Source organism: Triturus cristatus, chromosome 3_1 (assembly GCF_964204655.1).
Source record: "Triturus cristatus chromosome 3_1, aTriCri1.1, whole genome shotgun sequence".
Taxonomy (NCBI): Eukaryota; Metazoa; Chordata; class Amphibia; order Caudata; family Salamandridae; genus Triturus; species Triturus cristatus.
In genome coordinates, this window is record NC_140583.1 from 8,374,380 (window position 1) to 8,388,832 (window position 14,453).

Here is a 14,453-nt window from a genome sequence, read left to right on the forward strand (position 1 = left end):
GTGCACCAAGGCTGTATTAATGAGATGTGCACAAGGGGTGTATTAATGAGATGTGCACCAGGACTGTATTAATGAGATCTGCACCAGGGCCGTATTAATCGGATCTGAACCAGGGCGGTATTAATGAGATCTGCACCGAGGATCTATTAATGAGATGTGCACCTGGGGTGTATTAATGAGATGTGCACCACACGGTATTAATGAGATCTGCTCCAGGGCTGTATTAATCAGATCTGCACCAGGGCTGTATTAATGAGATGTTCACCAGGGCTGTATCAATGAGATCTGCACCAGGGCCGTATTAATGAGATGTGCACCAGGGCTGTATTAATGACCTGTGCACCAGGGCCGTATTAATGAGATGTGCACCAGGGCTGTATTAATGAGATGTGCACTAGGGCCGTATTTATGAGATGTGCACCCGGGCTGTATTAATGACCTGTGCACCAGGGCCGTATTAATGAGATGTGCACCAGGGCCGTATTAATGAGATGTGCACTAGGGCCGTATTTATGAGATGTGCACTAGGGCCGTATTTATGAGATGTGCACCAGGGCTGTATTAATGACCTGTGCACCAGGGCCGTATTAATGAGATGTGCACCAGGGCTGTATTAATGAGATGTGCACTAGGGCCGTATTTATGAGATGTGCACCAGGGCTGTATTAATGAGATCTGCACCAGGGCCGTATTAATGAGATGTGCACCAGGGCTGTATTAATGACCTGTGCACCAGGGCTGTATTAATGAGATGTGCACCAGGGCTTTATTAATGAGATGTGCACTAGGGCCGTATTTATGAGATGTGCACCCGGGCTGTATTAATGACCTGTGCACCAGGGCCGTATTAATGAGATGTGCACCAGGGCTGTATTAATGAGATGTGCACTAGGGCCGTATTTATGAGATGTGCACTAGGGCCGTATTTATGAGATGTGCACCAGGGCTGTATTAATGACCTGTGCACCAGGGCCGTATTAATGAGATGTGCACCAGGGCTGTATTAATGAGATGTGCACTAGGGCCGTATTAATGACCTGTGCACCAGGGCTGTATTAATGACCTGTGCACCAGGGCCGTATTAATGAGATGTGCACCAGGGCTGTATTAATGACCTGTGCACCAGGGCCGTATTAATGAGATGTGCACCAGGGCTGTATTAATGAGATGTGCACTAGGGCCGTATTTATGAGATGTGCACCAGGGCTGTATTAATGACCTGTGCACCAGGGCCGTATTAATGAGATGTGCACCAGGGCCGTATTAATGAGATATGCACTAGGGCCGTATTTATGAGATGTGCACTAGGGCCGTATTTATGAGATGTGCACCAGGGTCGTATTAATGACCTGTGCACCAGGGCCGTATTAATGAGATGTGCACCAGGGCTGTATTAATGAGATGTGCACCAGGGCTGTATTAATGACCTGTGCACCAGGGCCGTATTAATGAGATGTGCACCAGGGCTGTATTAATGAGATGTGCACCAGGGCCGTATTAATGAGATGTGCACCAGGGCTGTATTAATGAGATGTGCACTAGGGCCGTATTTATGAGATGTGCACCAGGGCTGTATTAATGACCTGTGCACCAGGGCCGTATTAATGAGATGTGCACCAGGGCTGTATTAATGAGATGTGCACCAGGGCTGTGTCATGATTGGCTTTGTTGGATCAGCACAGAGCCGAGCACCTATTTTAATGCGCCTGCAGTGTGTAAAGTGAATTTTTTACCCCAATGCTTCTGAGAGTTAGAGCTTCATTTTTAAACAGTGCAGCCCCGAAACTATGAGCAAGGTTTGCCTCTCTTTGTTTGGGAGGTGAGCTGTCTGTAAATCAAGCTCTAGCTCAGAGAAGTCCCGTCGGTAAATGTATTGACTCTATAGGGGTGTGGGGATATATTAGTAGCAAACCTCAAGAAACTGTTGAAAACAGGTTCTGTTGCAGACTCCTCACTCAGGCTCCCTCTATCGAGGCCACATTTGAGCTGTCACGAAGAACATGGCTTTGAGTAGATCTCAGATTGTTTACTTCTGTCTGGTCTAATCCTACTGCTTCTCTGAACACGTTGATTAATTTGAACCTGAGCCAGGCAGATGTGTTTGGCAGATCCAGTTGGTTAGCCCATATCCAGCACATGTGCACCTTACTGGCAGGCCGCAGGTGTTCACCAGGCCCAGTTTAGGGATACAATCTGGGCTAAGACCAAAGCATTAGAATCTAGAATTTGTGAACTGAAGGGGGTTGAACTCTATAAGCCCTTAGTTAAAGCACATTGTAAAATTAAAACAACATTCGAGATCGAACCGTATCTTACGTATGATTTCAGTCTTTGGGATCGCTTTTTATTGGAAAGGTTTAGAATGGGCGCAGTTCACTGTCCTTTAACACACCTATGAGGTGGAGACTCAGTGGCGCATGACAGCCCGGTGCTGAGTTCTTGTCCCTCTATTAAAGGACGGTGCCTTTAAGGAATGGAGGCCTGAGCTAACTTATCTAATGATGTTGTCTGTACCTTTGGTTTCATATTCGGTGGCCAGACTTTAACATTCTGTGGCCAAAATTCATAAATGTCACAATTGTAAAGATTTATTTTCCTTTTTACAGCACGCTCGTAATTTCTGGAGATTTTAACAGGAGTGATTGACTTTTTCAATGAGTTGACTTTTTATGACGAACCCTTGAGGTTTTTGTTGAACTCTGATCTAATTCTTTTTTATTATTTCACTTTATGTTGGGCTCTGTTCATATCATCCCAAGATCAGCATGCATGTTGCACTCAGAGTCTCAATTACTAATCACCTTAGTTTAGTCCCTGCTTTAATCCCGTATGTTAATATTACTGAATTCCTCTTTAGGTGGATATGTATACTTTTATGATCATGTACTGTAATCGGATAAACTTTCCTGATGGTGGCTGTGCGCTCTGTAGGCACATGAAACCAGGCGCTCGGCTCTGCACTGGGACAGCAAAGCCCATCATGAGCCGGGCTCAGGTTTGCAGCGCACAGATCTACGAACAGGGCCATGGGTATTACAGAAGGGGGATCAGATGCTTGCAGGTGTGTTCCCTCATCTCCATGGGTATTACAGAAGGGGGATCAGATGCTTGCAGGTGTGTTCCCTCATCTCCATGGGTATTACAGAAGGGGATCAGATGCTTGCAGCTGTGTTCCCTCATCTCCATGGGTATTACAGAAGGGGGATCAGATGCTTGCAGGTGTGTTCCCTCATCTCCATGGGTATTACAGAAGGGGGATCAGATGCTTGCAGCTGTGTTCCCTCATCTCCATGGGTATTACAGAAGGGGTATCAGATGCTTGCAGGTGTGTTCCCTCATCTCCATGGGTATTACAGAAGGGGATCAGATGCTTGCAGCTGTGTTCCCTCATCTCCATGGGTATTACAGAAGGGGGATCAGATGCTTGCAGGTGTGTTCCCTCATCTCCATGGGTATTACAGAAGGGGGATCAGATGCTTGCAGCTGTGTTCCCTCATCTGCATGGGTATTACAGAAGGGGATCAGAAGCTTGCATCTGTGTTCCCTCATCTCCATGGGTATTACAGAAGGGGATCAGATGCTTGCAGCTGTGTTCCCTCATCTCCATGGGTATTACAGAAGGGGATCAGATGCTTGCAGGTGTGTTCCCTCATCTCCATGGGTATTACAGAAGGGGATCAGATGCTTGCAGGTGTGTTCCCTCATCTCCATGGGTATTACAGAAGGGGGATCAGATGCTTGCAGCTGTGTTCCCTCATCTCCATGGGTATTACAGAAGGGGGATCAGATGCTTGCAGGTGTGTTCCCTCATCTCCATGGGTATTACAGAAGGGGATCAGAAGCTTGCATCTGTGTTCCCTCATCTCCATGGGTATTACAGAAGGGGGATCAGATGCTTGCAGGTGTGTTCCCTCATCTGCATGGGTATTACAGAAGGGGATCAGATGCTTGCAGCTGTGTTCCCTCATCTCCATGGGTATTACAGAAGGGGGATCAGATGCTTGCAGCTGTGTTCCCTCATCTGCATGGGTATTACAGAAGGGGGATCAGAAGCTTGCAGGTGTGTTCCCTCATCTCCATGGGTATTACAGAAGGGGATCAGATGCTTGCAGGTGTGTTCCCTCATCTCCATGGGTATTACAGAAGGGGGATCAGATGCTTGCAGGTGTGTTCCCTCATCTCCATGGGTATTACAGAAGGGGGATCAGATGCTTGCAGCTGTGTTCCCTCATCTCCATGGGTATTACAGAAGGGGGATCAGATGCTTGCAGGTGTGTTCCCTCATCTGCATGGGTATTACAGAAGGGGATCAGATGCTTGCAGCTGTGTTCCCTCATCTCCATGGGTATTACAGAAGGGGGATCAGATGCTTGCAGGTGTGTTCCCTCATCTCCATGGGTATTACAGAAGGGGGATCAGATGCTTGCAGCTGTGTTCCCTCATGTCCATGGGTATTACAGAAGGGGGATCAGATGCTTGCAGGTGTGTTCCCTCATCTGCATGGGTATTACAGAAGGGGGATCAGATGCTTGCAGCTGTGTTCCCTCATCTCCATGGGTATTACAGAAGGGGGATCAGATGCTTGCAGGTGTGTTCCCTCATCTGCATGGGTATTACAGAAGGGGGATCAGATGCTTGCAGGTGTGTTCCCTCATCTCCATGGGTATTACAGAAGGGGGATCAGATGCTTGCAGCTGTGTTCCCTCATCTCCATGGGTATTACAGAAGGGGGATCAGATGCTTGCAGGTGTGTTCCCTCATCTCCATGGGTATTACAGAAGGGGATCAGATGCTTGCAGCTGTGTTCCCTCATCTCCATCGGTATTACAGAAGGGGATCAGATGCTTGCAGCTGTGTTCCCTCATCTCCATGGGTATTACAGAAGGGGATCAGATGCTTGCAGGTGTGTTCCCTCATCTCCATGGGTATTACAGAAGGGGGATCAGATGCTTGCATCTGTGTTCCCTCATCTGCATGGGTATTACAGAAGGGGATCAGATGCTTGCAGGTGTGTTCCCTCATCTCCATGGGTATTACAGAAGGGGGATCAGATGCTTGCAGCTGTGTTCCCTCATCTCCATGGGTATTACAGAAGGGGGATCAGATGCTTGCAGCTGTGTTCCCTCATCTGCATGGGTAATACAGAAGGGGGATCAGATGCTTGCAGCTGTGTTCCCTCATCTCCATGGGTATTACAGAAGGGGGATCAGATGCTTGCAGCTGTGTTCCCTCATCTCCATGGGTATTACAGAAGGGGGATCAGATGCTTGCAGCTGTGTTCCCTCATCTGCATGGGTATTACAGAAGGGGATCAGATGCTTGCAGCTGTGTTCCCTCATCTCCATGGGTATTACAGAAGGGGGATCAGATGCTTGCATCTGTGTTCCCTCATCTGCATGGGTATTACAGAAGGGGATCAGATGCTTGCATCTTTGTTCCCTCATCTGCATGGGTATTACAGAAGGGGGATCAGATGCTTGCAGCTGTGTTCCCTCATCTCCATGGGTATTACAGAAGGGGGATCAGATGCTTGCAGGTGGCTTCCCTCATCTCCATGGGTATTACAGAAGGGGGATCAGATGCTTGCAGGTGTGTTCCCTCATCTCCATGGGTATTACAGAAGGGGGATCAGATGCTTGCAGGTGTGTTCCCTCATCTCCATGGGTATTACAGAAGGGGATCAGATGCTTGCAGCTGTGTTCCCTCATCTCCATGGGTATTACAGAAGGGGATCAGATGCTTGCAGCTGTGTTCCCTCATCTCCATGGGTATTACAGAAGGGGATCAGATGCTTGCAGCTGTGTTCCCTCATCTCCATGGGTATTACAGAAGGGGGATCAGATGCTTGCAGGTGTGTTCCCTCATCTGCATGGGTATTACAGAAGGGGGATCAGATGCTTGCAGGTGTGTTCCCTCATCTCCATGGGTATTACAGAAGGGGATCAGATGCTTGCAGGTGTGTTCCCTCATGTCCATGGGTATTACAGAAGGGGGATCAGATGCTTGCAGGTGTGTTCCCTCATCTGCATGGGTATTACAGAAGGGGGATCAGATGCTTGCAGGTGTGTTCCCTCATCTGCATGGGTATTACAGAAGGGGATCAGATGCTTGCAGGTGTGTTCCCTCATCTCCATGGGTATTACAGAAGGGGGATCAGATGCTTGCAGGTGTGTTCCCTCATCTGCATGGGTATTACAGAAGGGGGATCAGATGCTTGCAGCTGTGTTCCCTCATCTCCATGGGTATTACAGAAGGGGGATCAGATGCTTGCAGGTGTGTTCCCTCATCTCCATGGGTATTACAGAAGGGGATCAGATGCTTGCAGCTGTGTTCCCTCATCTCCATGGGTATTACAGAAGGGGATCAGATGCTTGCAGGTGTGTTCCCTCATCTGCATGGGTATTACAGAAGGGGGATCAGATGCTTGCAGGTGTGTTCCCTCATCTCCATGGGTATTACAGAAGGGGGATCAGATGCTTGCAGGTGTGTTCCCTCATCTCCATGGGTATTACAGAAGGGGATCAGATGCTTGCAGGTGTGTTCCCTCATCTCCATGGGTATTACAGAAGGGGGATCAGATGCTTGCAGCTGTGTTCCCTCATCTCCATGGGTATTACAGAAGGGGGATCAGATGCTTGCAGCTGTGTTCCCTCATCTCCATGGGTATTACAGAAGGGGGATCAGATGCTTGCAGGTGTGTTCCCTCATCTCCATGGGTATTACAGAAGGGGGATCAGATGCTTGCAGCTGTGTTCCCTCATCTCCATGGGTATTACAGAAGGGGATCAGATGCTTGCAGGTGTGTTCCCTCATCTGCATGGGTATTACAGAAGGGGATCAGATGCGTGCAGGTGTGTTCCCTCATCTGCATGGGTATTACAGAAGGGGATCAGATGCTTGCAGCTGTGTTCCCTCATCTCCATGGGTATTACAGAAGGAGGATCAGATGCTTGCAGCTGTGTTCCCTCATCTCCATGGGTATTACAGAAGGGGGATCAGATGCTTGCATCTGTGTTCCCTCATCTGCATGGGTATTACAGAAGGGGATCAGATGCTTGCATCTGTGTTCCCTCATCTCCATGGGTATTACAGAAGGAGGATCAGATGCTTGCAGCTGTGTTCCCTCATCTCCATGGGTATTACAGAAGGGGATCAGATGCTTGCATCTGTGTTCCCTCATCTGCATGGGTATTACAGAAGGGGGATCAGATGCTTGCAGCTGTGTTCCCTCATCTGCATGGGTATTACAGAAGGGGATCAGATGCTTGCAGGTGTGTTCCCTCATCTGCATGGGTATTACAGAAGGGGGATCAGATGCTTGCAGCTGTGTTCCCTCATCTGCATGGGTATTACAGAAGGGGATCAGATGCTTGCAGCTGTGTTCCCTCATCTCCATGGGTATTACAGAAGGGGATCAGATGCGTGCAGGTGTGTTCCCTCATCTGCATGGGTATTACAGAAGGGGGATCAGATGCTTGCACGTGTGTTCCCTCATCTGCATGGGTATTACAGAAGGGGGATCAGATGCTTGCAGGTGTGTTCCCTCATCTCCATGGGTATTACAGAAGGGGGATCAGATGCTTGCAGGTGTGTTCCCTCATCTCCATGGGTATTACAGAAGGGGGATCAGATGCTTGCACGTGTGTTCCCTCATCTCCATGGGTATTACAGAAGGGGATCAGATTCTTGCAGGTGTGTTCCCTCATCTGCATGGGTATTACAGAAGGGGATCAGATGCTTGCAGCTGTGTTCCCTCATCTCCATGGGTATTACAGAAGGGGATCAGATGCTTGCAGCTGTGTTCCCTCATCTGCATGGGTATTACAGAAGGGGATCAGATGCTTGCAGCTGTGTTCCCTCATCTCCATGGGTATTACAGAAGGGGATCAGATGCTTGCAGCTGTGTTCCCTCATCTCTATGGGTATTACAGAAGGGGGATCAGATGCTTGCAGGTGTGTTCCCTCATCTCCATGGGTATTACAGAAGGGGATCAGATGCTTGCAGCTGTGTTACCTCATCTCCATGGGTATTACAGAAGGGGATCAGATGCTTGCAGCTGTGTTCCCTCATCTCCATGGGTATTACAGAAGGGGATCAGATGCTTGCAGCTGTGTTCCCTCATCTCCATGGGTATTACAGAAGGGGATCAGATGCTTGCAGCTGTGTTCCCTCATCTCCATGGGTATTACAGAAGGGGATCAGATGCTTGCAGCTGTGTTCCCTCATCTCCATGGGTATTACAGAAGGAGGATCAGATGCTTGCAGCTGTGTTCCCTCATCTGCATGGGTATTACAGAAGGGGGATCAGATGCTTGCAGCTGTGTTCCCTCATCTCCATGGGTATTACAGAAGGGGGATCAGATGCTTGCAGGTGTGTTCCCTCATCTCCATGGGTATTACAGAAGGGGGATCAGATGCTTGCAGCTGTGTTCCCTCATCTCCATGGGTATTACAGAAGGGGGATCAGATGCTTGCAGGTGTGTTCCCTCTTCCCATGGGTATTACAGAAGGGGATCAGATGCTTGCAGCTGTGTTCCCTCATCTCCATGGGTATTACAGAAGGGGATCAGATGCTTGCAGGTGTGTTCCCTCATCTCCATGGGTATTACAGAAAGGGATCAGATGCTTGCAGCTGTGTTCCCTCATCTCCATGGGTATTACAGAAGGGGATCAGATGCTTGCAGCTGTGTTCCCTCATCTCCATGGGTATTACAGAAGGGGGATCAGATGCTTGCAGGTGTGTTCCCTCATCTCCATGGGTATTACAGAAGGAGGATCAGATGCTTGCAGCTGTGTTCCCTCATCTCCATGGGTATTACAGAAGGGGGATCAGATGCTTGCAGGTGTGTTCCCTCATCTCCATGGGTATTACAGAAGGGGATCAGATGCTTGCAGCTGTGTTCCCTCATTTCCATGGGTATTACAGAAGGGGATCAGATGCTTGCAGGTGTGTTCCCTCATCTCCATGGGTATTACAGAAGGGGGATCAGATGCTTGCAGGTGTGTTCCCTCATCTCCATGGGTATTACAGAAGGGGGATCAGATGCTTGCAGCTGTGTTCCCTCATCTCCATGGGTATTACAGAAGGGGGATCAGATGCTTGCAGCTGTGTTCCCTCATCTGCATGGGTATTACAGAAGGGGGATCAGATTCTTGCAGGTGTGTTCCCTCATCTCCATGGGTATTACAGAAGGGGGATCAGATGCTTGCAGGTGTGTTCCCTCATCTCCATGGGTATTACAGAAGGGGATCAGATGCTTGCAGCTGTGTTCCCTCATCTGCATGGGTATTACAGAAGGGGATCAGATGCTTGCAGGTGTGTTCCCTCATCTCCATGGGTATTACAGAAGGGGATCAGATGCTTGCAGGTGTGTTCCCTCATCTCCATGGGTATTACAGAAGGGGATCAGATGCTTGCAGCTGTGTTCCCTCATCTGCATGGGTATTACAGAAGGGGGATCAGATGCTTGCAGGTGTGTTCCCTCATCTCCATGGGTATTACAGAAGGGGGATCAGATGCTTGCAGGTGTGTTCCCTCATCTCCATGGGTATTACAGAAGGGGGATCAGATGCTTGCACGTGTGTTCCCTCATCTCCATGGGTATTACAGAAGGGGATCAGATTCTTGCAGGTGTGTTCCCTCATCTGCATGGGTATTACAGAAGGGGATCAGATGCTTGCAGGTGTGTTCCCTCATCTCCATGGGTATTACAGAAGGGGGATCAGATGCTTGCAGGTGTGTTCCCTCATCTCCATGGGTATTACAGAAGGGGATCAGATGCTTGAAGGTGTGTTCCCTCATCTCCATGGGTATTACAGAAGGGGATCAGATGCTTGCAGGTGTGTTCCCTCATCTCCATGGGTATTACAGAAGGGGATCAGATGCTTGCAGCTGTGTTCCCTCATCTCCATGGGTATTACAGAAGGGGATCAGATGCTTGCAGCTGTGTTCCCTCATCTCCATGGGTATTACAGAAGGGGATCAGATGCTTGCAGCTGTGTTCCCTCATCTGCATGGGTATTACAGAAGGGGATCAGATGCTTGCAGCTGTGTTCCCTCATCTCCATGGGTATTACAGAAGGGGATCAGATGCTTGCAGCTGTGTTCCCTCATCTCTATGGGTATTACAGAAGGGGGATCAGATGCTTGCAGGTGTGTTCCCTCATCTCCATGGGTATTACAGAAGGGGATCAGATGCTTGCAGCTGTGTTACCTCATCTCCATGGGTATTACAGAAGGGGATCAGATGCTTGCAGCTGTGTTCCCTCATCTCCATGGGTATTACAGAAGGGGATCAGATGCTTGCAGCTGTGTTCCCTCATCTCCATGGGTATTACAGAAGGGGATCAGATGCTTGCAGCTGTGTTCCCTCTTCCCATGGGTATTACAGAAGGAGGATCAGATGCTTGCAGCTGTGTTCCCTCATCTGCATGGGTATTACAGAAGGGGGATCAGATGCTTGCAGCTGTGTTCCCTCATCTCCATGGGTATTACAGAAGGGGGATCAGATGCTTGCAGGTGTGTTCCCTCATCTCCATGGGTATTACAGAAGGGGGATCAGATGCTTGCAGCTGTGTTCCCTCATCTCCATGGGTATTACAGAAGGGGGATCAGATGCTTGCAGGTGTGTTCCCTCTTCCCATGGGTATTACAGAAGGGGATCAGATGCTTGCAGCTGTGTTCCCTCATCTCCATGGGTATTACAGAAGGGGATCAGATGCTTGCAGGTGTGTTCCCTCATCTCCATGGGTATTACAGAAAGGGATCAGATGCTTGCAGCTGTGTTCCCTCATCTCCATGGGTATTACAGAAGGGGATCAGATGCTTGCAGCTGTGTTCCCTCATCTGCATGGGTATTACAGAAGGGGGATCAGATGCTTGCAGGTGTGTTCCCTCATCTCCATGGGTATTACAGAAAGGGATCAGATGCTTGCAGCTGTGTTCCCTCATCTGCATGGGTATTACAGAAGGGGGATCAGATGCTTGCAGCTGTGTTCCCTCATCTGCATGGGTATTACAGAAGGGGGATCAGATGCTTGCAGGTGTGTTCCCTCATCTCCATGGGTATTACAGAAGGGGATCAGATGCTTGCAGCTGTGTTCCCTCATCTCCATGGGTATTACAGAAGGGGGATCAGATGCTTGCAGGTGTGTTCCCTCATCTCCATGGGTATTACAGAAGGAGGATCAGATGCTTGCAGCTGTGTTCCCTCATCTCCATGGGTATTACAGAAGGGGGATCAGATGCTTGCAGGTGTGTTCCCTCATCTCCATGGGTATTACAGAAGGGGATCAGATGCTTGCAGCTGTGTTCCCTCATCTCCATGGGTATTACAGAAGGGGATCAGATGCTTGCAGGTGTGTTCCCTCATCTCCATGGGTATTACAGAAGGGGGATCAGATGCTTGCAGGTGTGTTCCCTCATCTCCATGGGTATTACAGAAGGGGGATCAGATGCTTGCAGCTGTGTTCCCTCATCTCCATGGGTATTACAGAAGGGGGATCAGATGCTTGCAGCTGTGTTCCCTCATCTGCATGGGTATTACAGAAGGGGGATCAGATTCTTGCAGGTGTGTTCCCTCATCTCCATGGGTATTACAGAAGGGGGATCAGATGCTTGCAGGTGTGTTCCCTCATCTCCATGGGTATTACAGAAGGGGGATCAGATGCTTGCAGCTGTGTTCCCTCATCTCCATGGGTATTACAGAAGGGGATCAGATGCGTGCAGGTGTGTTCCCTCATCTCCATGGGTATTACAGAAGGGGATCAGATGCTTGCAGCTGTGTTCCCTCATCTGCATGGGTATTACAGAAGGGGGATCAGATGCTTGCAGGTGTGTTCCCTCATCTCCATGGGTATTACAGAAGGGGATCAGATGCTTGCAGGTGTGTTCCCTCATCTCCATGGGTATTACAGAAGGGGGATCAGATGCTTGCAGGTGTGTTCCCTCATCTCCATGGGTATTACAGAAGGGGGATCAGATGCTTGCAGGTGTGTTCCCTCTTCCCATGGGTATTACAGAAGGGGATCAGATGCTTGCAGCTGTGTTCCCTCATCTCCATGGGTATTACAGAAGGGGATCAGATGCTTGCAGGTGTGTTCTCTCATCTGCATGGGTATTACAGAAGGGGATCAGATGCTTGCAGGTGTGTTCCCTCATCTCCATGGGTATTACAGAAGGGGATTAGATGCTTGCAGCTGTGTTCCCTCATCTGCATGGGTATTACAGAAGGGGGATCAGATGCTTGCAGGTGTGTTCTCTCATCTGCATGGGTATTACAGAAGGGGATCAGATGCTTGCAGGTGTGTTCCCTCATCTCCATGGGTATTACAGAAGGGGATCAGATGCTTGCAGCTGTGTTCCCTCATCTGCATGGGTATTACAGAAGGGGGATCAGATGCTTGCAGGTGTGTTCCCTCATCTCCATGGGTATTACAGAAGGGGATCAGATGCTTGCAGCTGTGTTCCCTCATCTGCATGGGTATTACAGAAGGGGGATCAGATGCTTGCAGCTGTGTTCCCTCATCTCCATGGGTATTACAGAAGGGGGATCAGATGCTTGCAGCTGTGTTCCCTCATCTCCATGGGTATTACAGAAGGGGGATCAGATGCTTGCAGGTGTGTTCCCTCATCTCCATGGGTATTACAGAAGGGGGATCAGATGCTTGCAGGTGTGTTCCCTCATCTGCATTGGGTATTACAGAAGGGGATCAGATGCTTGCAGGTGTGTTCCCTCATCTCCATGGGTATTACAGAAGGGGGATCAGATGCTTGCAGGTGTGTTCCCTCATCTCCATGGGTATTACAGAAGGGGGATCAGATGCTTGCAGCTGTGTTCCCTCATCTCCATGGGTATTACAGAAGGGGGATCAGATGCTTGCAGGTGTGTTCCCTCATCTCCATGGGTATTACAGAAGGGGGATCAGATGCTTGCAGCTGTGTTCCCTCATCTGCATGGGTATTACAGAAGGGGATCAGATGCTTGCAGCTGTGTTCCCTCATCTCCATGGGTATTACAGAAGGGGGATCAGATGCTTGCAGCTGTGTTCCCTCATCTGCATGGGTATTACAGAAGGGGATCAGATGCTTGCAGGTGTGTTCCCTCATCTGCATGGGTATTACAGAAGGGGGATCAGATGCTTGCAGCTGTGTTCCCTCATCTGCATGGGTATTACAGAAGGGGATCAGATGCTTGCAGGTGTGTTCCCTCATCTGCATGGGTATTACAGAAGGGCTATCAGATGCTTGCAGCTGTGTTCCCTCATCTCCATGGGTATTACAGAAGGGGGATCAGATGCTTGCAGGTGTGTTCCCTCATCTGCATGGGTATTACAGAAGGGGGATCACATGCTTGCAGCTGTGTTCCCTCATCTCCATGGGTATTACAGAAGGGGGATCAGATGCTTGCAGCTGTGTTCCCTCATCTCCATGGGTATTACAGAAGGGGATCAGATGCTTGCAGGTGTGTTCCCTCATCTGCATGGGTATTACAGAAGGGGATCAGATGCTTGCAGGTGTGTTCCCTCATCTGCATGGGTATTACAGAAGGGGGATCAGATGCTTGCAGGTGTGTTCCCTCATCTCCATGGGTATTACAGAAGGGGATCAGATGCTTGCAGGTGTGTTCCCTCATCTCCATGGGTATTACAGAAGGGGGATCAGATGCTTGCAGCTGTGTTCCCTCATCTCCATGGGTATTACAGAAGGGGATCAGATGCTTGCAGGTGTGTTCCCTCGTCTGCATGGGTATTACAGAAGGGGATCAGATGCTTGCAGGTGTGTTCCCTCATCTGCATGGGTATTACAGAAGGGGGATCAGATGCTTGCAGGTGTGTTCCCTCATCTGCATGGGTATTACAGAAGGGGGATCAGATGCTTGCAGGTGTGTTCCCTCATCTCCATGGGTATTACAGAAGGGGATCAGATGCTTGCAGCTGTGTTCCCTCATCTCCATGGGTATTACAGAAGGGGGATCAGATGCTTGCAGCTGTGTTCCCTCATCTCCATGGGTATTACAGAAGGGGGATCAGATGCTTGCAGGTGTGTTCCCTCATCTCCATGGGTATTACAGAAGGGGGATCAGATGCTTGCAGGTGTGTTCCCTCATCTCCATGGGTATTACAGAAGGGGGATCAGATGCTTGCAGGTGTGTTCCCTCATCTCCATGGGTATTACAGAAGGGGGATCAGATGCTTGCAGCTGTGTTCCCTCATCTCCATGGGTATTACAGAAGGGGGATCAGATGCTTGCAGGTGTGTTCCCTCATCTGCATGGGTATTACAGAAGGGGATCAGATGCTTGCAGCTGTGTTCCCTCATCTCCATGGGTATTACAGAAGGGGGATCAGATGCTTGCAGGTGTGTTCCCTCATCTCCATGGGTATTACAGAAGGGGGATCAGATGCTTGCAGCTGTGTTCCCTCATCTCCATGGGTATTACAGAAGGGGATCA

At 49.3% G+C, this 14,453-nt stretch overlaps 1 protein-coding gene across 5 annotated transcripts in view; it reads right to left on the reverse strand.

Annotated features, from left to right (window-relative positions):
* AGBL2 (AGBL carboxypeptidase 2) overlaps positions 1–14,453 on the reverse strand; it is a 1,238,365-nt gene that overhangs the window by 641,836 nt on the left and 582,076 nt on the right. The gene's annotated exons all lie outside the window — the stretch shown is intronic.